General features: G+C 40.5%; 1 long non-coding RNA gene across 1 annotated transcript in view; it reads right to left on the reverse strand.

Annotated features, from left to right (window-relative positions):
- LOC120409679 overlaps positions 1-25,782 on the reverse strand; it is a 160,190-nt gene that overhangs the window by 94,245 nt on the left and 40,163 nt on the right. The window contains exon 3 of the long non-coding RNA XR_005601425.1: positions 16,000-16,122. This is a non-coding gene — a long non-coding RNA (uncharacterized LOC120409679). The remainder of the gene's footprint in view (positions 1-15,999; positions 16,123-25,782) is intronic.

Raw genomic sequence — 25,782 nt, forward strand, 5'->3', positions numbered from 1 at the left:
AAGATATTTCTTTGAGAAAAAAAAAAAAAGAGTTAACTAGTTTGCCTTAATGCCTTAAAGGATATACCACACTAGCCTTCTCTTTTGCATTTTCATTGGGTGCTGCTTGCTTTTCTTCAAGGAGGTTGCATCCACTTAGACATGAAGCGTCAAACGGATCCTCTCCTATCACAGATTCATAAGATGATGGGTAAATAAGCATACTTTATTGATCTCTATCGGTCAGACTCTTACCAAAAGAGGTTAGCATGCCTCATTCAGGTGCTGACATTAGTCCAGCTGGCAGGGATAAAATCTCTGCCTCACAATAATTTCCAAGTCGTGACCATCTTTGCTAGCAGTTCTACTGGAGGTCAAAGGCTGATGACACCAGACTAGGAGTGTTCAGATAGCACAAAGGTGGCCCAATATAATTTTGCAGATAGGATGAGCTAAAGTAAACAAATGACTGAACGGTCTTCTCACCCATCTAGTTGATTCCTTCCCAGTTAAAGCAAAGCACTTATGTCCACATAAAGGACCAGGAGAACCAAAGCATTCCATTAAAGGTTGTGTGCCCATATATTTATGAAAGAGCAAATGACTTGTGTTTTTACTCAACACTGGCATAAGGAGAGAGCAACTAGAAGCCTTATTTCTCCCAGCCCTGTTGAAATGTCTTGTACTTTACTGAGCTAATGGATATAAGCAAGGAAGAGAAGAGAGGTCTGTGCAAAAGGAGTTTTTCACTTCTGCTGCATAACCAGCCTTGTCCCAACAAGGTCCAAATCCTCAAAGTCAGAAGAGCACATTTAGTCATCTCAGTTTGTGTGGACAGTGCAGCCATAATAATTGGTCTGTACATGAACATGTGCCAAAGGATAGGGAGGTATGTTCTTACATATAGACAAATAGGAAAAGGAAAAAAAAGGTATTTTGGGAGGTGACAGAGCAGTGCTATGTGCTGCAGTCACATATCTTAAGACTGGCCATCAGCAACACAGAAAATTAGATTTGTTGTAATGTAGAGTGACACTGGCTCCTAGTGCTTTGCAAAAAAAAAAGGCTTGTGATTCTCTTCAGCGTAATGGCCATGGCTTTCACCTTCTGTAATAAAATAGGGACTACTTCTTTCCCTCAAGGCCCAAAATTTAATTGATGCTTAGCTTCTGACTGCCAGGTACTCCTTGCAATATCATCCACATCAAAGTCCACTTGCCTTTGCTTCTGTCCCATCACCCTACCTTCCATCAGGAGGAGATGACACCTTACGACACTCACTAGGGCTGCACTCCTGTGGTATGCTGGAAAGGCAGTCTTTGTTGCTCACACATTTCACAGTTTCTCTGCAGCCTGGAAGGAAAGGCAGGGCAGGATGCTCTGACCTATGAAGAGCATCCCCTCCATTTGGTCCTTGTCTGCGTCTATTCCCAAAGTGACTGAGATGGATATCTGGGTCTTGGATCCGTATCCCTGACTGCAGAGAGCCACAGGTGATGAGAAGCTTGTTGTCTGCAGCCCTGCCAAAGGAGGTATACAGCTGCAGGAAATACTGATGTGCCTTTTGAAATGGCCCAGTGCAGGTTACGTTCTGAGACTTTCTTTAATGTACATAGCTTTTGATATTTTTAGAAGTTTAAACTAGCATCATACAGCAGCTGGCATGAACCCAGCCTCTTCTAGTTTTGCTGGTATCTGCTCATATTTCTACTAAGAGATTTTCCCAGTACCAGAGCCACAAAGCAGGACACAGTCATTGCACATACATGAAGTCTTAATCCCCACTAGGCCCTGGCTGCACCTCTCTGTGCTGATACCTTGCACACTATCACGTGTTGCTAGAACGTCAGCTTGGTGGTGTGGCTTGGAGATGCTGGGCCTGATCAGATACTTTTGGAGGCATTTTTTAATGGGGAAGTAGAACATTAGTGTAAGGTGAAAACTGTGCTGGTACAGCAGCACCAGAAAACTGTGCTTTGGAAGGGCTCCTTTCCATCTCTAGAGACTTTCTAGGCTATCATAGGCACTGGTATGAGGAGGTGGCCAAAGTGAGAGGCTGCCAATAACCTGTCTCTCTGCTAAAGAACAAGTGGCAGGACAGTTTATCATAAAACCTACAAACAATGTCTCCATTTTCTTCGCCCCATTTTCCTTCATTCTCCTCCTCTTCCCTGTTAAAAGGAGGGTTTCCCAGCATTTCAGACATACAAATCACAAAAGATTACTCATGAATCACATGATTCCTCTTAATTCCTGGAAACTAGGTATAGTTGGGAAGAAAATCCTGACATTTAGACTTCAGATGTCATATCTTAAACATACCAAAAATTTTTCTCTTCTTGTTTAAAAAAACAAGAGACAGAACAAATGTTAGATAACCAGTTCTCTGCTACACAGCTGTACAAAAGGGGGCTAATATGTTACTGGCTTAGAATAGTCAGTATGATATGGTGGAAAAGGAAACACCTGGTACCTAATGAGATGTTAAAAGCTTGTATTTGCAATGAAAGTACACAAATGTAAGAGGAAAATGGACTCATGCAGCCTAAAGCCAGGAAAATCCAGCGAGTGGGGATTGATCTCTGGGCCTTCAACATCAATAGGACTGTTCATGCATTTAAATATTCCATGTGTATTTTAGCACCTGGCTGAATTAAAGCCTCAGATAGCAAATCAGGAGATGGCTGCTTGTTTTCAGCCTGCAGAAAAGCCAACCCTTTTTGAGAACTGCACTGATTACCCTAGTTTATAATCTCCTTAATATCACAAGTTCCACAAAGATACATTTTGTTCCCTAGAGCTCCTCAGAAATCAGCTAAACATATGGACTGCTTGCTTACACCTACTACAGAAGGCTGAGTATTGAGGATTTATATATTTTAGTCTATGTGGTGTAAATATGTATAAATTTATATTGTGTTAATTTATGGCATACACTACAGAAGGTTTTGCGTGAGCTACATTGCATTCCTTCCCACGTTTCTGCTGAAATATTCATCTTCGGGTCTTTTTCTCCATGTTTTCCTTAGTCTCGCCACAGATGTTTGGGCAGCTTGTGTTAGAAGGGAGTGTGCCTTAGAAGTACATTTAGGAATTTAGGTGATGAGAATACCAAACTCAAGTGTGTGGCTACAGCCTGATGGGGTTAACAGGCCTGGTGAACACTCACCAGTGTCTCGGACCTGCCTTCTGATACCCAGGCAAGCATTGCAACACAGCTTGTGAATTAGCACCACCAAGGCAGACACCCAGCGCACAGAGAACTTCTGTCTCCAGGACTGCCAAACAAGTGCCTGACAAACATTGCGTTCACACACAAAACACGGATACATAAAGCTGCCGTGCCAAAGGAAGGACTGATTCGCGCAAGAACAGGCACCTGTGTATCAACAAACTGCACTCTGCATCAGCACCAGCAGTTCTTCCCATCTGCCTGCATGCAGCTCTCCAGAATGAAAATGTATTCATGTGTCCCAAACACTCTGAAATCGATAGGACTCTTGCTGTTGGATCAACAAGAGCAAGGTCAAGCCATTGGGCCGAAACACAGCCCTTATCTCCCCCGAGCCCTTATCACCATTCTATCAAGACAGTTTTTGTGTACAAGGACTGGCGGTAACCCAGAAGTCCCAATGCCAAGTTGTGGCAGCCTGCTGCCTGTCCTAGTATCCAGCAAGAGATATGAATTCATACAGAAAACCTAATTAAAGCATGACCTAATCAACAAAAGTGGGGCCCAACACACTGTTTATTTGCTTAACATTCCAGTTGTACATCAACACGTTGCATTTCACTAAGTTACTCGAATATGAAAATGCACAACTACATAAATAGTACCAGAGGGAGTTACCTGAATAAATAAATCATATACAGCCAAATAAATCTTTCAGCTCGTGCAGAGCCCCAAATGCAACACTTACTACTAACTGACAGAGGAATGAGTAAGAGGATGTATCTGCAAATATTTTCTCAGACACAGTTGCGAACTACTTTGAATTTTGACCCTTTTCCCCATTCACTGTCCAAAAGCATTTCTATGTTCTGTGTTTATGGCAACATACTGCAAGATCTGGGTCCGAAGTCCAACACTGCTTCAGATTCTCTGGCTAATTCTGGGGAAGTTACTTTCTCCTTTGAGGTCCTCTGGGAAAGACACAGGTACACACATTTTTCTCCAGTCCTCTTTGATGTTCTTGTCTATCTAGGATCAGGGACGGATTTAGAAGGTATTCTGATGCTAAAGCTGCAACCAGTGCTCTTGCCAATCCCATCAGTTACTTCATTTTGCCCTTGAGAACAATAGCAAATATATCCTATCTCCAAGTGTCTGCAGATCCTCACCAGATCTGGCCCTGTGCTCTGGGATGATGAGTGCCCACCAACATGTACATTACCTAACACAGGGCTGCTGGTGTGTTTACAGGGCGATGTTAGAAGAATAAAAGATACAGTGGTAAAGATTTCAGTAGAGTTTAATCTAATTTTTCAGGATAGCTTTTCCATTACTACTACTACAGTTACACCATACAAGAGCAGATGCACCAAAAAATGCTGAAAAAGCATTTTTGCATAGAGTGCGTGAATAATTCTAATTTAGCAAGCAAAATTAACAGCAATTCAATGAGGGTACAGATTACATTACCCTGTTATGTTGTTGTATGAAGGTTTAACTAGGCCATACATTTTGCTGGTTTTATTTTATAAACAGGCCAAGTAAAACCTCACATGTAAAATAATCCACAACGAAAACCAAAACCCTCAAACTGCTGCCACTCTTCTACCTCACCCTTTTTTGCCCAACTCTTTCCCAGCCTATTGCCCTGGCCCTTCTTGTCTCTCATGCTGAAAGAATCTCACAGTGGAGCCTAACGTTGCTGAATTCAGGGAACAGTAATCAGGGCTGAGCATGGAAATATGTGCTTCCTGGTCCCACTACATGCTCCTGCCTACCTGAGTCTAGCTCTCTCCAACACCACAGAGCTACAGAGCATTGGGAAGATGCTATTTGGCCCTCTTTTCCTAGAGCAACAGAGCCACATTCTTAGCTAGGGTCCTGAAAGAGTCCTCAAAGATGAAATAGACAGTAATACAGTTTGGAGTTCTCATGTGGCTGATTTTCCGATTCTTCTGCTTTCCTCACCCTTTCTTCATTCTCCTAGGATTTAAATAATGGCTGAAAGATTAAAAACAACAGAAGTTAATAATCATCCTATCATGAACTAGAAAAAACAGAACACACTCAATGAGTGTTGACGGCTTGAATACCTCAGTAGGCTGAAATATATTCAGAGAGCATTTCAGTGAATTTAGGTAAATGGGGAAAATTGTTAAGAAAAAAACCCCAAAACAATAAAATTCCAAAAAGCAAAATCTGATCTTGGATAATTAACAGCAGAAAGAGGGCTAAATTGAAATAAATTATTCAGTGCAAGTACTTCAGACAGCTCTTAAGAATAACACATGGATTCATGGCACTCTTTAGGGGACTTTGTGCCTATAAACTAATTAATAGATCTGACTTCTCCATATGTAGTTTTTCCATCTGTAACAGATAAAGTATGGATAGGTTTCTTCATGTAACAGGAAAAATTAAAACTAAAGTTATTTTTGTAAGTTGTAGAATATTCTCTAACTTATTCAGAACGCAAATGTGTGAAATACCATGACAGAATGGAAATTGATTTTGTAAAATGTGAGAGTGAACGACCGCGCTCTGAAACATGTGGTGCAAAGTCAGAGACAGGGCGCTCGGCTTCCTTCCCCTCCAACCACGGCCCAGGCGTGTCGCAACCCAAACGGCGCAGCAAAGGCAGGAGGGCACCTAACAACCCGCTCCTTGCTACAGCCAGTGAGCAAGACAGCCACGTCAGAAGCATTTTCATTCCAAAGCTGAAAGGCTCCAAGTTTTTGCCATCCCAATACATTGTGCAGTGAGGTTTCGCTTAAGCCTTTGCAAGCCCTTGGACCCTTTGGTTTAATCAATGCAGGAGCTGCTCTGGTTACTCCTTGGATCAGCTACCATGCTGTGCATGTAGAAAAATGCTGTACAGCTTCCTAGGGCAAGCAGAGCTGGAATGCACGAGCTTGTCCAGACTTTTCAACTGGATAGAAATCTGTCTGCAGCCATTCCATCCAGCCCAGGATGTGAATATCGATAGAAATTGGCTGAGAAGCAGCTCGCTTCTGTTTTTTGCAGATATCTCACATTTCACAGGATTAACCTTGACACTCGGATTTCAGAGGTAGCTTCCAAAGTTTTAGCCAAACTAACGTACGTCTGTCAGCGTCACCCATTTACGTTAACTGAATCCCATCTGTGAGGATGGACAGTCTCTCCCATGCTTTCCTCTCTCTGCCTGGAGGGCTGGCCAGTGTGGGAAGTTGTTATTCACACACATATTAGCATACCTATTTATTTGTAAAGGTTACTTAAAATTCAGTGTATTAGCAGAAAGTAACACAGTCTTACATTTCAATGTTTCAAAAGCAAGAATTGTTGTACAGCCAAGTCACCATCAACATTCATAAAAACCCCAAATCTATTCAGAGGTTCAGAAACATGAGCAGTTGTTTTATCTGACATCTTTTCTCCCAACATGTCTCATGATTCCCATCAACAAGCTGTCCAACAGTGGTGCCATGCCCAGCCACTATCTGTGCCAAGAATTAACACCTCTTAAGTCACCTCCCCTCTTTTTATCCCACATCCATCTCCAGCCCACACCTCCTCAACCAGCAGCCCAAACATCTGGCCACCTTCACTGGAAACTGCCTCTTATCCAGCCTAATTCCCACAGCTTGATGCCCAGCTATGTTCCCACCCTAATCTCTAAATACAACATTTGCTTGAGTGTGTTGACATCAAATCTCATTATTGAGTTTAAGGAGAGCATCAAGAAGAGTTTCCTTCACTTCATCTTGTCTTGATGAATACAGACAACAACCCCTGGCATTTACCTTTAATTATCATGAATAATGGTAAACTTTGGGAGAAAACCTGGAGTTTCATCTAATCTGAAGTTAGGCCTAAACCCAAACTGAATACTCCTTAACATTTCTGGAGGCTGTACTCAGATGCGGGGGTTTGACTTCACTTCCCCTGTAAACTGATTCTGCACCCAAGAGTGCTAAGATATGTTTTTCTTTTTATTCTAGCATTTTTTCCTCAGATTTCACTCCTTACAGAGCACTCTCTGAAGAATTGTCTCATTTGGGTCAATCAGAAATACAAAAAACCAAAGATACACATTTACTTTATTCTCTTTTTTGTCTTGGGATTTGATTGTGGTCTTCTGTTTAGGTTTTGGGGTTTTCTTTGCAAACCAATGTGTCTTTTTAACAGTTGGCATTCATATGGTCCTACCCTTTCTTCGTAGTTATGTGCATCTTCCCTTTGTCATTCTTAATGTGCTTTTCCCTTTAGCAAGCTAAGAAAAGACTCTTATATGCAAGAGATCTAAATTTGTGCTAGAAAAAGAAGACTATGAGAACATTTCAAAAGGAAAAGCAGACAAGGTAGCAAAAGAGCCTATTGTCTCTACCATCAGTCCCCAACCATTTAACAGGCTGCTCCACATGCAGAATTCTTTCCACATGCATAGTCTTTCACGCTGTGTATCACAAGAATAAATTCATTTGGCAATTAATAAATCCTTCCACTGTTTCATTTACCTTTCTGCTTAAGGAAACAAAAGTTTCCTTAGCAGTCTCTCTGATCTGCATTTAGTACACCAGTTACAGAATAAAATATAAGACTGAACAAAGCTGGTGGTGTGTGACTGCTCCTCCAGATGCCAGCACTCCCATGGCTGAGGTGAGGGCAAATGGGGGCAAACAGCAATCCCATCTTCTCAGCACTCATCCTATGTAGGCTGCTCTTATCATGGAGTCACTGTACATCAGGGTGAAAGCTGCTCAACAAAACCACCAGCTTCTTCCAACACCACGGGGATATCTCATCTCCACTTACAGCTGTACAGTTATTAAACACCTGCTTTGATATTGCACACTTTGTTGTTTGTGAATGTGCAGTCAGTTCGATTGGAATGCACATGAACCCAGCCCAAGACCCTGTTTCCAGCCTCAGCCTCTACTCACTGGTCCTGCTAGGGGAGGAAAAAAAAAGAAAAAGAAAACTTGCTCTCTCAGGGGACTGGGCTTATTTCCTCTACAGCAGTTTCCCAGAGGTGACTCTTTCACTAACCTGGTTGGCTGACACAAATTGTGCAGGGAACAACAGGACGCTTGTCAGCACTGCTCCAGCATACAAATGAACATAACAGACAGATAGCAATAAACTCACCTAAAGATAAAATTATGATCTTCAGTCATTGAGAAAGATGATAACTTAACCACAGGATGTATAGCAATTAGCTTCCTCAGCAGCCTACGGAAGCAATATATACAAATTACAATATAATCTTCCGCAATTTGAAACCATTTAGGATCTTTAGCATCATATACTTGGATCAATTTAAATCTTAAAGTTGCTATCATCTTTCCTTCTTCCTCAGAGATAAATATCTCATTTTCTAGTGAAACACAGTAGATGTTGTTTTTATGTGGCCTGACTGTATTCATTTCTTTCTTCAAGTTAGCTGGTTGAACTGTCACGAGCTCCCCAGGACTGTGCTTGCAAAGCACAAGGACTGGCCACGGCAATATCTGTGTTGGATCGCCCCCAGTGGCAAGGAACTGTAAAAGACTTTGGCAAAGAGAGAGAAATGAAAAATTATGATTGAGAAATAGGTCTGCTGGTGTGAGGAAAATAAATAAATAAATAAATAACTCTCTGCATGTGGAAATATTTAAGCTTTCATCCATTTCTAGGAAACTGGAATGGGAGGAGCATGCCTCCTACTCTTAAAGACATCTGCACTATGGGGATAAAGGGAAACTACTGCAGCACAAGCAACGTTTTGGCAAATTAAAGCTTGTCAGAGTCACACTGAGCTTCCCGTTGGTCTGGGTCTACTTATACTTTCATTACAATTCTGTGTTTCTTTCTGCTATTCCCCTCTGGACATATAATACTTAAAAACTAGCACAAGAACTTGATTCTCTGCAATGTACAAGTAGCCAAAGTATTTCTTTCTATGGCCGCCTTCTTCCTCCTGCCTTGTTTTTGACTTACCATCTGGCAAAACTGGAAAAACCCTGGGACATAAAAATTCCCTTAACTGTGAGTAAGCCCTCATTATATGTCTGTCTTTATAAAATGGCCTGCTTGATCAATGCCTGTTCGCATGGAAAGTTTCTCCTCTCCTTTGCTCTCTCTTGAAATTGCTTTGCATTTTAGTGTCTTCTTTGGCAAGGGGGAAAAAGCTGGATGCTGAGTTAAATCATGGCCCCTTTCTGAGATCTCGGGCTTTTGTTATTCATTTCCATGGCACCCGCATTTCACCCTAACTCTTAAGAACTACAGCCTCCAACAGTGGCCTACCACACCACTTAAAGTCTTTGGAGCAAATGACCAGGCCCAAAGTTGCTATTTAAAATACCAGCAATTTCAAAAGCGTGTTTAATTCATTGGGCTTTCTCCAGTCCACTCAGCCTTGTTCAGATGAATCCAGTAAGCTATGTTCCTCCATGCTCTCTTGCCTTTTAAGTGACAGAACTTTTAACTTTGCAGACTGAGAACTTACCCCAGGACGAGCCTAAAAATTAAGAATCCTTCCCTATTGAAATCTGAGGCTGATACTTGCATATATGACGATTTTAGAAGGACTGAATCTTTGCCATAGAAAGATGTCTATCTAAAATCTAGGCCAGGAGAATATAACTTTTTTTACAAATCAGTCTTACTTAAGTTTATGGCAACCAGTAACAGACCTGCAAACATTTATGTACTTGGCAATTATGGTCAGCTGTCTGGACACTCAGCCAATGGAATTAAACATTTGAGAGATTGTGATTCTATTATACAATCTGGTTATGAACCTAATTACACCTCTTGTCATTGTTGACAATGTATGATTACAGAGACAAAAATCTTGGTTCTGCTAGTCAAATTCCATGGAGAGGTATAGACAGGGAGAAAGAAGGGAAAGAAAACAGAGGAAATCAAAACAACTTTCTTCTCATTTAAGAAAAGACTACCTGAGTCCAGGAAAAGAAAAAAAAAGAAAGGGGGAAAAAAAAAAAGGAAAAAGAAAACACCAAATAAGAATACTTAAGTTCCCTTAAAACGCTGAAGGAGATGATACATGGATGAAAAGGTATACAAGGCTATTTTCAATTAATCTGTAAATAAACATGCAAAGTTGAAGCTTCCAGAAAACTAGCATGGAAAAAATATTATTAAATAAATTCTTGAACATAACACACAGTTCCAGCTTTGCAAGTAAGGCGGTACATTCCAGTACATCATGCAGATGCCAAGGGTTCTCTCAGACAAAAGCACATCTCTTTAGAGAATCAGAAGTCCTTTTTAGAAGCAACAACTGAATTCACTATCCCTTGTGATCTGCAGTCACCTAGCTCCACATGTGCAGCAGATAATACAAAGCAAATTGTAAGCCTTCCATATTTTCCATGGTGTTGCTTAGTTTGTATGCTCAACCCTTAATTGCTGATTTTAAACTTCACTGGAATGAAAATTAATTTCCCAAATTAATTTCTCAAATTATTACACTATAAAATCCTGCATGCCCTGAAAGTGATGGCTTTTTTTAATAATGATTTTTTTTAAATCAAACACTATCAAACATATTTCCAAAACACTAATTTAAGTTTTGATTTTTTTTTCTGACATTAATAAACCCCAAAGTCTAAGGAGTCTGTTTCTGTTTCTTGCAAAACTGAAATTTTAAACAAGTCTAAATTTTTTCCAGATCATAAGTTACTGCACTGATAGAAAAATTTCAGGGACCTTACTAAAAAGGAAAATTTTATTATTTCTGTTTGTAGAGGAAATTGAGAGCTAGAAGTAACAAAGAACAAAACAAGTAACTTTTTAACACATACACACAATTCTGAAAAATTTAGGAAAAGCTCATGATTTTTGAGCTGTTGTTCAGCAAACTGCTACAAAATGAAGGACAAAGAAGTAGCTACAGAGAGATTCTTCCATGGTTTCAGAACTAATATTCTATGCTGGCCCCAAAGACCCTGCAGGTCATGCTATGAAGTTTACCTCGCTGCCCTGACTCACACATGTTTATGGCAAAAGGTAAGGACAGTGACAAGGCTTGCTCCTACTGTTACTTTAGTATTGCAGGTTTTATTCATTCTTTATTTATCTAGAAGTGACCTGGACGCTCAGCTTGACTTCTATATGCCCCATAAATGAGAGGCACTTAAATTTCTCTTGGTATAATTTTCCTTATCACCAATAATTTCTTCTAGCCCATGGCAGATGGACAGTAGAGGTAGGAAGGAGACCAGATTACTCTGTTCCCAATAATGCTATTTCCTCCATTTTTTATACTGATACTGCTGCTAACGTTTTCTTTCCAAAGCCACAGTAGAAGCTAGTAACTGCGAAGAATAAAATGAAAACTACACTTAGAAATGGTATCCTTCTCTTCCGATCAGCAACCAGTCAGCCCATATAAATTGTACTTGTGCCTTTGAATTTAAAATGTGACTGTACTCAGTCTCCAGAAAGCATAATTGAATTCGGAATTCACAAAGCAAAAGGGGAAAAATGGTATGCTAATGTTACAACCTCTGTCAGTGTTTTAAATCTGGAAACTGCTATTCTTTTAAGCAATAGTAATAGTTTTGGAAGCAATACAGGTAGACTATACTTAAACTAAATTGTGCATGATTCTTATTCTGTTCACTCAGAAATTCAACGTAAATGTTAGAAACTTTATGGAAAACAGGGCAGAAATGTGTTCCAAGTATGCTTACGATGATCAGGTTTTAGAAGAGAGAAGTTGCACGTGCACCTCAGCCGCTTTCACACTCGCAAAACAACAAAGCCTGACTGGTAGTGCTGGGAGCTAACTTCTAATGAGCATTTAAAGTGTGATAGAAGATAAATCAATATTTTTTTCTGTGAATAATCTTATCCTCTGACCATAGAAATGTGAGCTGCCAACAGCTGGGCACACATACAGCCTTGAAAATGCCATTCCCTTTCATGGCTGTAAACCAAAACAATAAATCATTTCAGTAAGATCATTTTCTGTCTTCTGCTTGTTCCTACAAATAAAGAAAGGCATGGGCCTATCCCAAACAAAACAAAACAAAATCATTTGGGGATTTAACAACAATAATTTAATTTGTATTAACCACGGCACAACATAAACATTTTCCTCAAAGCTGAAGCAATAACAGCTTACACATATTTTCCATGTGTGGGGGTTTTTTTGTGTCTGTGAGCTGCTGAGACTGCTTTCATTAAAGCAAATTCAAAAAACCCACTTCCCATATGAATCAGAGTTTCATATTTGAACTGCAGGACTCCTCATTTGATGGTTTACTTGTTGATTGAATATGGATGTTTAACAAAGATGGGCCAGCCAGGATAACAGACTAAGAGGACAGGGAATACATTACAAAACAGAAGCACAGAAAAGTGAGTGAATTAGCATAGTGCCAGAGCAAAGAGATACAACATGAGAACATGTACTTTTTTGTCCCCTTATTTCCATCAAAATCAATTTGTGACATGCTTCCATGCCCTATGAAGTAAACACAAGCTTTGAGGCAGGACTGTGAGAACAACCTTACTTAGAGCCACTGCAGAAAGTGATAAAAGACAAAGTACACAAGTTTCAGCTGTGGTGGCTAGTCTTGGCACTGTCAGTGTACACCGTTCAAAACTCTGCATTAGTGAAGCCAAGTGTTTACTTAAAACGTCCTTGCAGTTGATACTGTAGCTTTTTTGCCTGTGAACTACATGGTGGGCACACTCTTGGAAAGATGGTAGGGTGGGTGGGAAACTGGGTGGTAAGGCTGGTGCTGCGAAACAAGCCACTTGCTGTAGTTGGGTCACCGGGACCAAGAGAATTCCTCATAAGGTGACACTGACAGACCTATGAGACCCTCAAAAAACACAGCAGGAGGCTGTGTACAGACAGCAGATATGGCACCCAGGCCATGGGTTCGGCATCCCTACATATAGAGCTGAAGGGCTGAACGGCAGCTCTAGACTTAATTTCATCCCATCCCAAAGCTATAATGAGCTCCACATGTCAAGACCTCACTTGCAGATGCCCAGTGTTTGCTGGACACCCAGGAGATTAAGGCACTTTTGAAAATATCTCAGTCAGGATCTTTTAGTAGCCAGTCTTTTTTCTTTGCCTTAGGTGTGAGCTTGGTACAATTGCTACCTCCGAATGCTTCTCCCATTGCAATAGAAATCACTCTACTGACTCAATTTAACAGGATTTGAAGTTGCTGCTGTTTTCTGCCAAGAAAGCAGAATCTTTCAGCTTTCTGTGCACGGGAACAGAGATGTTAAAATTAGCCACAAGCGTATATTGCTCCCTGAATACAAGAGAAAGGTACTGCAATTTGCTGCACAAAGGCAATTAGTTGAAAAATGAATTCAAAAGTAACAGATTTAAAGAAAGCATTCTCTGCTTTGCCAAGACAACTATCATGCATGCAGACATCACACAAATAGCAAAATGTGTACATCCAGGTTTTGTTTGAGAACCCCTGTGAGGTCACAGCAGATAGCACTGTTACTTACTTCAGCATCTTACAACCAGCACTGAGATGCTTTTTAAGCTGTGAGACACAGAGCACACAGAAACCAAGGTCACTTTCTATGTCTCTTATTGTTTCTGCTTGGTGGAGTAGCCATTTCAGCTGTTAGTGCTTCAGTTAATCCCTGTCCCCTTTCTGAGGCCATTGGAGGACCTGAGTAATTTCCACCAGTGCTGCAGGTTATAGCAATCATTGCTAAAGAATGAGGAGGTAGAGAAGAAAACACCCTCAGAGTTCCTGTTCAGCTGGATTCTGTTCAAACTAACTGTGAGACATAGCTGCAAAACCAGACCCTACAATATCCCAACTAGGTTGTTTCTGCTTCCCATTCCTAGGCCAGCAGAGGGGTCTGAATTAAGACATTCACATGTCTTACCATGCTGGGGACTGGGAACAGACTCTGTGAAATTGGAAGTGTGTAGTAAGGACACTGATTCCTATCTCTGTGTGCTGGTTCAACTCGCTAATCTGCAGAAAAATGAGCCCAAATAAAAAGAAGAGGTTGGAAAGGTGTTGAGAGCCAGAGTTCATATGAAAACAGTTTGGTGCAGCCAGGACAGGGGTGGTGGAAAGCAGCAGAGGGAAGGCCAGGAATGGGGACTTCCCATTGTGGATAGCACACTGCTATTGTTAGCGCAGACATTTACACAACCATAGCACTGGTGTGTGCAAAGTCCTAAGTGTTCTTTCTCTCTCCCTCTAACCAAAAGCAGCAGATATTTTTAAAATGTGAAAGTATTTAGAATCATGAGCAGAAGCAGAATTTATCAGGACTGGTAAGCACTTTTTGTCTTCCTTACAGACAAGTAAGTTCTGTGAGCAGCAGATTCCACGAGCACCTGCATCTCAGGGCTTCCTTCCACCGTGGGCACTCAGAGGTCTGATAGGATCCAAGTTCTGAGTCCTGCAGCCTGGAAACCTTCTTGCTGCCTTCTCCCTTCTACCTGACCACCTGCTTTTGAGAACTTAAGACACTTAAATAAAGCCTAGGCCACTGTTAAATTTGATTGAAACATTCTGTGAGTTCATGAAAGATTGGTTTCACCATGTGGAAGGAGAGATAAACAATTAATACAATCTGTCCTAATGCATAATGACTTTTTTCACTAGGAGGCAGGTCTAACAAAAATATATAAACATGTTCCTGCTCTATTAACAACTATTTACAGGCCAACTTATGCTTCTGGTTATATAGCTGTAAGCACAGAATCACTCTGATTCACCAGTTAACCTCAGCAACAGTGAAAAATAACCTGAAGCACCAAACCAGACTGACATATACACACCACCTAAGCACTGCAATTCTCTGACTAGCAGGCAAGAATGCATGTTTATCACAAACGATGGGGGCAGCACATATTAAATCTTTGAATGAGTCCTCACTTGTGTCCGGCAAATTAAAACATCTGAAATAGCAGGTTAGAACTAGGAGTACAGTATAGCACGTCTTAATTTTCCCTTTTTAGAAGCACACAAAAAATAAGAATATTTATATATATATCCTAGAAAAAGCTGTATTCTGCTGTCTGAGGTACAGCATTTTCACAGGACATTGCCAATCTAACAAACATCACAAAGTGAACAATGCAAAATGAATTTCCTTTGTTACTGACTACTGCTACATTATAGTAAAAGAATTATAAATCTGAGTTCATTTTGTTCAGCCATTGTTTTATGCCTACTTTTGTATTCTATTGGATTAGAACGGATTAATTTGTTTGCGTTCTCTTTCTAGACACTTTTCATGTTCTGGCTCAGTAACAAGGCTCCATTTTAAAAAAAGAACAAAGTCTCAACATCTATAATTTTTTCCTTCATGCTACAGTTGCTTTAAAAAAAATAAAAATCTTAACAAGTTTAATATTTGGACTTACACTAGCTGGCAAAGTAAATTTCTCAGTAAATGACAACACTTCTTCAGAAGTTGTCTTCAGCCCATTTTTTAACACTTTATACCACTGCATTGCCACAGGCCCCAGATCATTTATTCTAGCTAGTTAGCTGAATTATTGTTTCTACCTCTGCATTGACTGTTCTGACAGGAAAACCTGTTATTGCCAACAGATAACCAAGATGTGACGATGTTTAAAAAAAAGCTTTATGAGCCCTCTCCTGACACAGCAGACTGCACCCCCACTTGCCCTGAAAGCCACCTTGCTGGTCAGGGCACCACTGATGTCTCCTGTGAAAGCAGGGAAGCCAGTCCCAGGCATGCAGCTTCTCCTAACTGTGAACTGGGGGAACTTGTGCTGTCACACCCCAGCAGGTGCTCAGCTGCTGGGGCAAACAGGCACCCTCTCCTGGTCTGACCTAAGGGCTCCTAAGAACACAAACTCCCCCAGGCAGCCTGCTCACCTTCTGTCCTTAATCACGTGGGTTGCTGGCCCTTCATTTCACCAGCTGGAAGCCAGCAGGCAAGTCATGGGAAGCTTCCTCCCCAGCAGGTCCCATCTTGTGTTGTTCCAGTCCTAGGCTGGGCTGTAACAGGAAGAAGGAAATGGCTCAATCTCTGTACTTAAGGAAAACAGGGGTGGGTTCACCTCCATGCTGTCTCAGGCAAACCATCTATCCTACCTTCCAGCTGCAGACTGAAGATGACTGCTTTTATCTGCTGTTTCCATCATAACACTCTTTCAATGGTCACCAACACCTGGTGCAATGGGGCCATGTTATTGTTTGGAGTCTCCCAGTCCTCCTACCCTCATACAGACAACAATAACAACAACTGGAAGAAAAGACGTTCTTATGCTGGGTCGCTTTAAAACCTGTGCACTGAATGTAAGTGTTCTCCAGTAGATTCAGTGGGATTTCCTGCAGCACATACAGCAGCGCACTTTTACCCACGGTAACTGCCATTTGCACTAGCCTCCTTTCCATGAAGATCAATCTGATTCCTTCCTAATAACAACAGAATCATCTTGGATGACAGGTATTAGCCAATGAATTAATTAACCATAATGGTAGAAATTTTGGGAAATAATATTCTAGGAGAGCAACACAAATCAAACTGGACAAGCAGACCCAGAGAAAAGTGAGTGACTTGCCTAGAAATGTGTTTTTACAGTATTTAACAGTAGCAAGTGTTATTCTGAGACAGGGCAAGGAAAGAAAATTGTAAGAATAACACACTAAGTCTAGAAAACACAACCATCATGTCCTGTTACCATTTCTGAAAGTCATTAGCTCCTCTCCCTGTGAAAAGCAACACTGAAAACTCCCCATGCTCTAGCACAGTAATGGCAGCAATTCCTTGGCATCCTGTTCATGGATCACTGTCAACTTTCTGAATGCACTCTGGGCTATCACACTGCCTTGTAACACCAACATTTTAAGGCAGCATGGCTTTGCAAGCCGCTAGCAATCTGTGAAGCATAGCTGAGAATCACTGCTCTTGATAATTTGACTTCAGCAAATCTTGAATGGACAGAGCTGCCTACCCCCAAGGTCAAATTTTTCTGCTGGCAACAATTTTGGTATTTGATTTCCAAAGCTGAGGCAAGTGGAATGATGACGAATCCAGTACTTCTTCACTTAGAGGTCATTCACTTAAATATCAAACCACTAACTCCAGCTGTAACTCCTGGGATTTGACTCAGTGGTTCAGTCTGGAGTGCCTTGCAGTAGCAGTGGCAGCCTTGAGGAAAGCAATGAGCCTTATCCTAAGCCTTCTCCTGGAATCAGATTGCAGTAACAAGTAATTCCTGGCACTGTGGTAAACAGTTCTCCCTTGTCCAGGATGTAACACCAGAACAGATGATAATAAATAAGCCACTTCAACAGGGCTGTGAAAAATGATCCATGACATATCTGTAGCATAGCAAATGTCATCTCGGAACGGGCTTGTCTGGATGCCTACAGGAAAGCACCAACTGTCTGGCTCAAATTCGCAGCCTACTCCTGGTACGGCGCTGTGAGCAGATTGGTGACTGACTAATTCCGCACAGCGGTTCCCTACCTACGGAGCACTCTTTCCAGCTATTAGTGTCACAGTGTATCAAACGGGCTGTCACAAACATGTTTATCACCCTTTCCCAAACTCCGGCAGGTATCCAGCAGCAACTATTCAGTACAGATCTATGCACGTGGTAGGTGTTAGCTCTCTAGTAGGCTGGACCAGCACATCTCATTCAGGACAGAATTACAGCCCTCATGTATCCTGAGATCACTACAGACACGTGGGACTAGAAGTGCAGCTTGTTACATTAAAAGTCTCCTTTCATGTTCCCTTTAAGAGCTGTTCACAAAAGCCATCTCCAGCCTGGTGAGACCATGTTTCTTTCTATAGGCAGTGGAGAAGTGACCCCAATGGAGAACAAGGTCATCCAGAACAGAAGCCCAACCTAACTGTCCCAGAGGCCTTCTCTCTATTCACTGCTATAGAACCTTTGCAAATACTCCCTCATTTTATGCTGCCAGCTCCTAAGACTTTATTATGAATCTCAGAGTATTTGATGTTTCTCTTGAAGACCCTTTTCCTCAAGTCATTTAGTTTTCCAATAATCATATATTTTACCAAATATATACATACATATATAATTCTTATAAAATACATAGGCCTTGCTGTTGTGGAAAAAACTTGAAAGTGTGAAGTCCAGAGATTAAAAAAAAGTGGAGAAATCAAAAGGCAACATAAAACAAACAAGAAATTACTACAACTTTTTTAAAAGCCAAGCTCATAACATGTCATACCTTTACATTAGCAATACTAACTTTGTTTTACTGCAACAGTCTAAGAAGTAATTTGAAATTTGCAAATGGAATACTCACATTTGCCTTGTGTCTTTTTCCGACGATTTTTTAATAATATGTTTGGTTTTCTCAAATTCCCACATGTATTAGAATTTCATTTTATTTGTCACTTTAAAACAAAATTAGCTTTTGACAGCAGGGAAAACTCTGCCTCCTTTTAATATCTGCACATGTAAGAATTATAATCAGTTTTCCCAAAACATTATGAGCATTGCCAATGACTGACAGTCACAGCTGCTTTAAGTAAAAGGGACTTCCAAAAGGTGTAAAACTCTGTTCCTTCTCAACAAGCATCCAGTAAAACAACCATTTCAGAAGCCATTTCCTTATCTTTAAGGTTATGTCTAAAATTCTGGATGTTGTTCAGAGAAAGAAGCAGTCTTAAGTACATGCTGCCTTGTTAGCCAATGATTTACCCAACATTACATTACTTTAGGTCAGTTCCTATTTTCCTTCACCTGGATAATATTAATGGAATTCCTCTTGTATGCTGCTATGATCACTAGATGAAAAGAGGGAAACTGCTCCAACAATTTAGAATCATTCACTTTTGCAAAGGAAGGGATGATTCAATACCTGAAGTTTACCCTGAAACCACTACATTTGAGGTGAAGAGGACTTTATTTTTATTTCACTGTTAAGAGCTCTTTGAACTACCTCAGACTGGATTTTTAAAAGTTAATGCACATAACTAGTTAACTCCAATGTACTCAGGTAAGAGTGAATTAATGGAATTTATATTTAGTTCTTGGAAGAAATCTCACAAGGGGATCCCCCATACTACAGGCTGGCATTCAGCCAGTAGCAGTAACTTGCACAGCACGGGAACAGGTCTCCAGCTCATGATCTGCAGACAAGGAATTGGCACTTCTGGGAATGCCATATCTTGCCCAGGAAGGCAAGTCCTAGACTCTCTCTGTTACAATCTCCTCTTTGTCTGGTAGAGCTCCAGGTTACATCATCAAGCATTTTCTGACTTTCTGCACCATCAGAGGAGGGGAGCAAAGGGATAACCAGTACATACAGGAGTTCATTAACTGTTTTCCTGACCCCATGTGCTCTGTATCTTAGATGTTGTACAATAAAGGACCCCTAGGACATGGATCACAGGACACAGAGGACATGAGGATATAACACAAGTTCTTTCTTCTGCTCTGTATTTTTCACATATAACTTCTGTAGTATTTTGAGAAATAAAAAAAAAAATACACATTTTATTTTACATCCTCTGTGGACCACAGTAGTCTGTTCTGCATACCAGTGGTTACTTCTATTAGGAAATTACTCAAGACACATTCAGCCTACATTTTCTTACATTAACCTATTGATCTTTCTCTTAGTCCCAACCTCTGGTTCATACAAATCACAGCCTTCTGGTTTCTGGCATTAAAATCTGAAGATGATTAACAGAGCATTGATGTAATCAACTTTTAGCTATTCAAAATGTATACAGGGACATTTTGTTTTCTGTTACTTTTCTGGACTTATTGTTATGGTGAATAGCATTCATTATTTACCCTCAAAAGGAGGATGAAGAGTCTCCCAAGGGGAAAAAACAACTTCCTAACACAAAAATAAAGCACTAGAGAATACAGGCCTGGCCCGTGTATAAACAGACAGACATGTAAGGAACAATGGGAAAATGCTTTTTCCCTTGGTAACTAAAGGTCACAAGCAGTGGTGTATACTGCTCCAGTTTTTCCCCCTTTCCAAGGGGAAAAGAGGAAGCTTTTATCTCCAATCAAGTCCCCAAACACATTGTCTGATCTTATTGTACTACCTGAACCCTACAGTAATCTGTGACAGATAACATAGTTTCCTTGCACCTATACACACTTACAGCAGCAAGACCTTGTTAATTGTCATGTAATTAGTTTACCCATATTCTATAACCTGAATTGGTATTCTTCATACCACTGGTTAATATATAAACCTGACACACAAATACACAGAGAAAGATCTGGAGTAACTGGTAAATACTTGGTCTGCTTAGCCACAGTGGGCTTTGGGCTGCCACAGCTGTAGGGCTGTCTGCATGCAAGTTAAAGACAACTGAAAGGTTAAAGTGTGTATATATCATGTCAGACAGCCCTGCTATGAAAGAAAATATGGCAGCTCCATGTTTGTGGGAACACAAGTTTCAAGACAAGGCTATAATCCCAGTAGGGAAGTCCTCCAAACTGGCAGAGTCACTTAAGCAGCTGGCTGCAAGGGTGGGATTTGGTTCAAGATTAAGGCACTTAATATGCAATAAGCGTATGAATTCCTACTACCATCAAAGGAGATCTACTCAATATAGTCAATGAAGTTTATAGGACTATTCTGCTGACAGCAGAGATGTGTCTACTCCAAGGTAAACCAAATCACTTGATTCCATAAACTTACTGATTCCATAATAAGTTGATTTAACTTCCATTGACTACAATGGAAACTGAATGAGAACATGACTTTGGTTCTAGTTGTTTATACATAAGTATCTACAGTTACAATAGTTTTCCAAAAACCTTATCTAGAGGTTTGATCTGGGACAAAATTCTGCTCCAAATGGCAGGAGGAATTCCACATGGAAGATGTGGAAGACTCCACAGAACCAAAGGCTGCATTAGGATTGTGAGACTTAACATTTGGATGCACACATGAACAAAACCTCTGGGATCATTGGTGAACAACTCACTGCAGATGTTGGCTGCACCACTCCAAGAGACATAAACACTGGAAGGTGCTTGCTTCCAGAAGACTCTGGTAAAAAGGCACCCACATGAATGACTTTATTTAAAGCAGGGTTCTGAACATTTCCATAGTTGCCGTGTTTGGCCATGCCAACTCAGACTGGCAGTCTGGTCAAAGATGGACCAAGAGTCCCATGGATGCTTTCAGATGCATGCAGCTGTGGGAATGCAATACTGGGCACTCAGGTCCAGTGAACTGCTGGAGGCACCCTCAGGGACAACACTCCTTTTACCTTCAGTAGAGCAGCACGTGTATAAGCTTGCAATACGTGAACACCAGCTCTGCACCTTGCTCACAGCTGCACCTATACCTCCTGCTCTGTGACAACAACAGTGGTTCTGACCAGAGGTCACAGCTGCTGAATTTACAGTGCTACGCACAGCTGCAGGCCCACTGAAGCACCAGGATCAGTATCTAAAACATCAGGGTAATCCAGGGATAACTAGATCTAGAAACATACAGAAAAAGATCAGAAGACGTATTTGAATTAACTGGTTCCTCCTCTTCCTTTCCTTGCCAATCCCCTTCTTGCACGAGAACATGTCATCAGCCTGATAATTACAACACCCACATACCTATTACCATAAGAAAAAAAGCAAGGTAGATGCCCTTTATGTGCCCTTTCCAAGTCCTCTGCACATTTCATGCTACTCCTCTAGACTTAATGGGCCAGAGTTAAACTGTTTCCTCACCTGACGTGACAGCCCTCCGCAGACAGTGTCTGCAAAAGCCTTTTCCCTGCAACACGGCGGAGCCAGCCTGCAACAGATCTATTCATAGAGCAAGAGAGAAAAACCTTCTCGGGATTGGAGGCTCCTAGGTGAGCAGCTACAGTAACTGATCTAAATGTTTCCCTTGTATTATATGATCAGCGAGAATGTGTGTTTTCATTTGAATTTTCACCCTTTGGTTCTCTGCATCTGGTAAATACTGGCAAAGTAAATGTTAAGATGTCAGCTCTTTCTCCTAAGAACTGATTGACAGTCCCTGAGTGCTCTGGGCTTTTTATAACCAATGTGACTGACAGCTTTTAAGTGGAAGCAGTTCGTGCAAGTTTCAAATGTTAGTTGTCTGCACGAATAACACGGAATATTGGCTTTTCTTGTATCTATCTAATGGCATTTCCTCCTGCGCCAGCAGCCACTCTAAACCCTCGGTTGTTAAAAGAGGGGGAAAAAATAAGTCTGTGTTCCCTGCTCTGCACATTTCCAAAGCTCTGAGTGTAACAAAAGGCAGAATAAACCAATGCCTCTATTTTAAGTTCTTGCATTTCAAAGCAGTGCAGCAAACAACTCATTTCTCTTTATATCAGGCTTAGCTAAAAGATTATGGTGTCTTGTACAGTAATATTTCTATTCCATTTATTTTCAAGTACTCTGCACCAAAAACACTTTCAAGAAATACAACAGTATTATTACTCTCTCACTGCACCCAGTCAGAGCATTAGCACCCATGTTACTGAGTCCAGGATATCTCTTGCCTGCCCCTCTAATAACTAAAGAAAATACACTAAATAATAGACATAAAATTTAATGTACATATCAGAAATGTACATGCTATTTCTCAAATAAATGTGCCAAAATTAGCACCTTGTACAATTCTGCATTTGAAGTCCAGGCATAGATAAAAGTCAAAATAGGGCATTTAGTGCATGAAAAATTGTTTGATTAAAGGCACCTAATTTTACTTTGCAACAGGCAAGCAACTTAAGTGCTGTTAATAAGCACATTTCATCTGTGAGACAGCTCGTAAAAATGTTGCTGGCCCTTCTACCCAGCAAAGAGACTGAGTTTTAACAGTGTTCATTTACTGAAAAAGTTTCCCAAAATGAATTTGAAGTAGGAGTTGAAGGACAACCCGGTTTTCAAAGCTACAGAAATATCCATCGTTTCATGTATACTTCTACACTGAAGGACTTTAATTTTGTATTTCTTCTAGACTGTGTAACTCTGGAAATGTTTTCAATGTGAGCACTTCAGTTTGAATCAATCAAAAAACATCTTGTGCTTTCTGAATAAAGTACAAGGATAGAGGCTTCACATACAGGTAGGCCACTCAAGATTAAAAAGCCCATTACCACAGAAAAATCAAAGAGTGAGATCCCTTTGTCCTTAGCCATCATGACGAAGGTCAGGTGAAGGTGCGTTCCCTTGATTCTTCCATTTTCCAACACTCAGTGCTCAGCACCCCATCACCCCTATCCAAAAGTCTACATACTGCCTGACAGCAGGGAAGGCACAGGCTGAGCCACCAGCCAGTAAGACAATCACACCATCCCTAGTGCTCTTCTCCCCTGACTGACACAGCCCTGCAGCTCACGTGGACAATGCAGGGTACATACGAGAGACATCTGCTCTTCAGTTCCCTCACAATTTCTCTTTGCGGAAACGCACCTCCACCTAGAAATAACCTTGGTGGCTCAGGAAAGTGAAGCTGCAGAATCAGTGAAAACAGTAGGACACTATCTAGATTTTGCCATGCCATCATAAAAAGATGACTGTTGGGATACAGAATGGACCTTTCCAAACCTGTAAACAATGTATTCCTCTTAGTGGAAAGCCTTTGGCTGCCTACAAAAGAGAAGCCAGGTGTATACTAAGGGATATTCACCTCACTTTCACAGCTAAGGTGCAAGATTTTTATAGTTACCTTTTCTTTGTTCAGTTACATGACTTCAGTGCTTTTTTTTTTAAGGAATCTAACTAGCCATCATTTGTTAACTGTACAACATAATCTACCTCAGTGAGTAATACAATTTCCTCTTCAGCTTCTCATTTTTCTCAACTTTAATGCAGTTGTGTAAGATTCTCCCCTCTCCAGAGGGCAGATAATAATCAGGTTAGGTTGGTAACTTTATGACACTGACCTTAAAGTTCACTTAATTTTTTCTCCCATCTGCCCCCACGAGCCTTTCTTAAGTCCTTTCCACTACATTTTTTACTGTTGAATATACCTAATAATAGAAAGTGGACAGATTAATAATTTTACCTCAAAATTTATCAGTGTGAAAAATAAACAAATTACTGCTCAGCAAATGTAGAAAGATACTTTAATCTTTAGTATCAACTGTGTTCATTCATTTTCTTTTTATAAAGAAAAAAATTTATGCTGAAAAAGATTAGAAAAGAGACAGAATACTAGTTTTGTTTTCTTTAAAGAAAATAAGTGAATTCACTTAATCCTCCTAAGATAAAAAATTCTCTAAGTTTTGGAGAGCAGTGCTTTATTTATACTGGTTTTAGGTACCATAAACAGTTAAGAATTTTTGTGTTTCCTCTGAGTAATTGACTTAAACATGTGCAGCAACATCAATTAATCTAAGCAACATTATTTCCTGGTAGTGTTTTCTTTATATCTATGTCTTTCAGGCTGCAAATTACAGCCCAAACAGAGCTAGTGAAAGTTCTACAGAATTACAAGTTATTTTCTCAAATTTCCAAAACCTCCTGCTCCCCACAAACATGTGGTAGTAAAAGAGGAAGTGTATCTGCACTTGAGTGGTTTACAAAAAAAAAGGAAAAAGGAAAATTTTCCCATGGATATAAGCGTTTCAACTTTCTACATCAAGTAATTTGAATTTAGGATACTTTTAAATTCCTTCCTCCTCAAACTGTTCACTTCATCACTAATATGCACCACCTGCATTTTTAGAGGCTGGAAACCCAGGATTAGAGCTGACAGCATGCATTTGCTAAAATAACACATTCATATATTTAACTTGTTATATTACCTAAGATTTAGCTAGCAATGATTTATTCCAGAACATTGCACTTGGCATCTGCTAGACACACTGAATACTGCCAAGGTTAGCTACACGGGAGTTTTCCCTGACTCCAGCCTCCCCTCCAGGAGAATATTATTAAGATGAAGAATCCACACTTTGTATTAGGCATATGATGATTACAACACAATCAGCAAATAAGATGCTCTTCAGGGATTACTTCATTATCCCTCCGGTAAAATAAAGAAGCCCTAGAAAATACATAATGTGAAAAAGAAGAGATAATTCTAGATTTTCACAGAATTCTTCAACTTACCATAACAAAACTTCAGCTACAGGAAAGTCAGTGAGCTGGTGAGTAGCAGAGTATGAATTCCTGAGCCATGAAATGGGAGAAGATAATGTTTTTCAAGCCCAGCAATGCTGGTTTCTAAAGCTGAGACTTTTACCTTCATATAATGAAGCTGGAAGAACAGGTTCCAGCTACTGCACTCAGTAAGAGGAGAATGTCCAAAGAGATGTGATATAAATAAACATGGAGTGAAGAAATTTGCCCTTGTTTTGTGGTGTGGCCATGCACTGTTCTCAGGATGGTTCCATACACCTCCAAGTATGTGACTTTGGAGGAATGTAGGTTTATATACCCAGTATCTGTCAGGTACTCTGAGTAGAGCGTGTTATCATTTAGTTTTGTTCTGGTTTTTAATGACGAAATTCACTTCACTCTTCAGACTGGGTTTTGTCTGGTGTAATCTGGTATTGTTCACAGACAGTGACATTTCTGCATGACAGCAGGGTTACGCAAAGGCTCTGTGTCCTTCCTGACTCAGTGAGAAATATGTTGGTAAGGCTGGAATGAGTGGCCTGTTTGGAACTGCTCAGGGACTATGGGATTACATGAAGAATGTCTGTAGTGACTCAGAGATGTTGTGTTTGCA

The sequence above is a fragment of the Corvus cornix genome, chromosome 2, assembly GCF_000738735.6.
Source record: "Corvus cornix cornix isolate S_Up_H32 chromosome 2, ASM73873v5, whole genome shotgun sequence".
Taxonomy (NCBI): domain Eukaryota; kingdom Metazoa; phylum Chordata; class Aves; order Passeriformes; family Corvidae; genus Corvus; species Corvus cornix.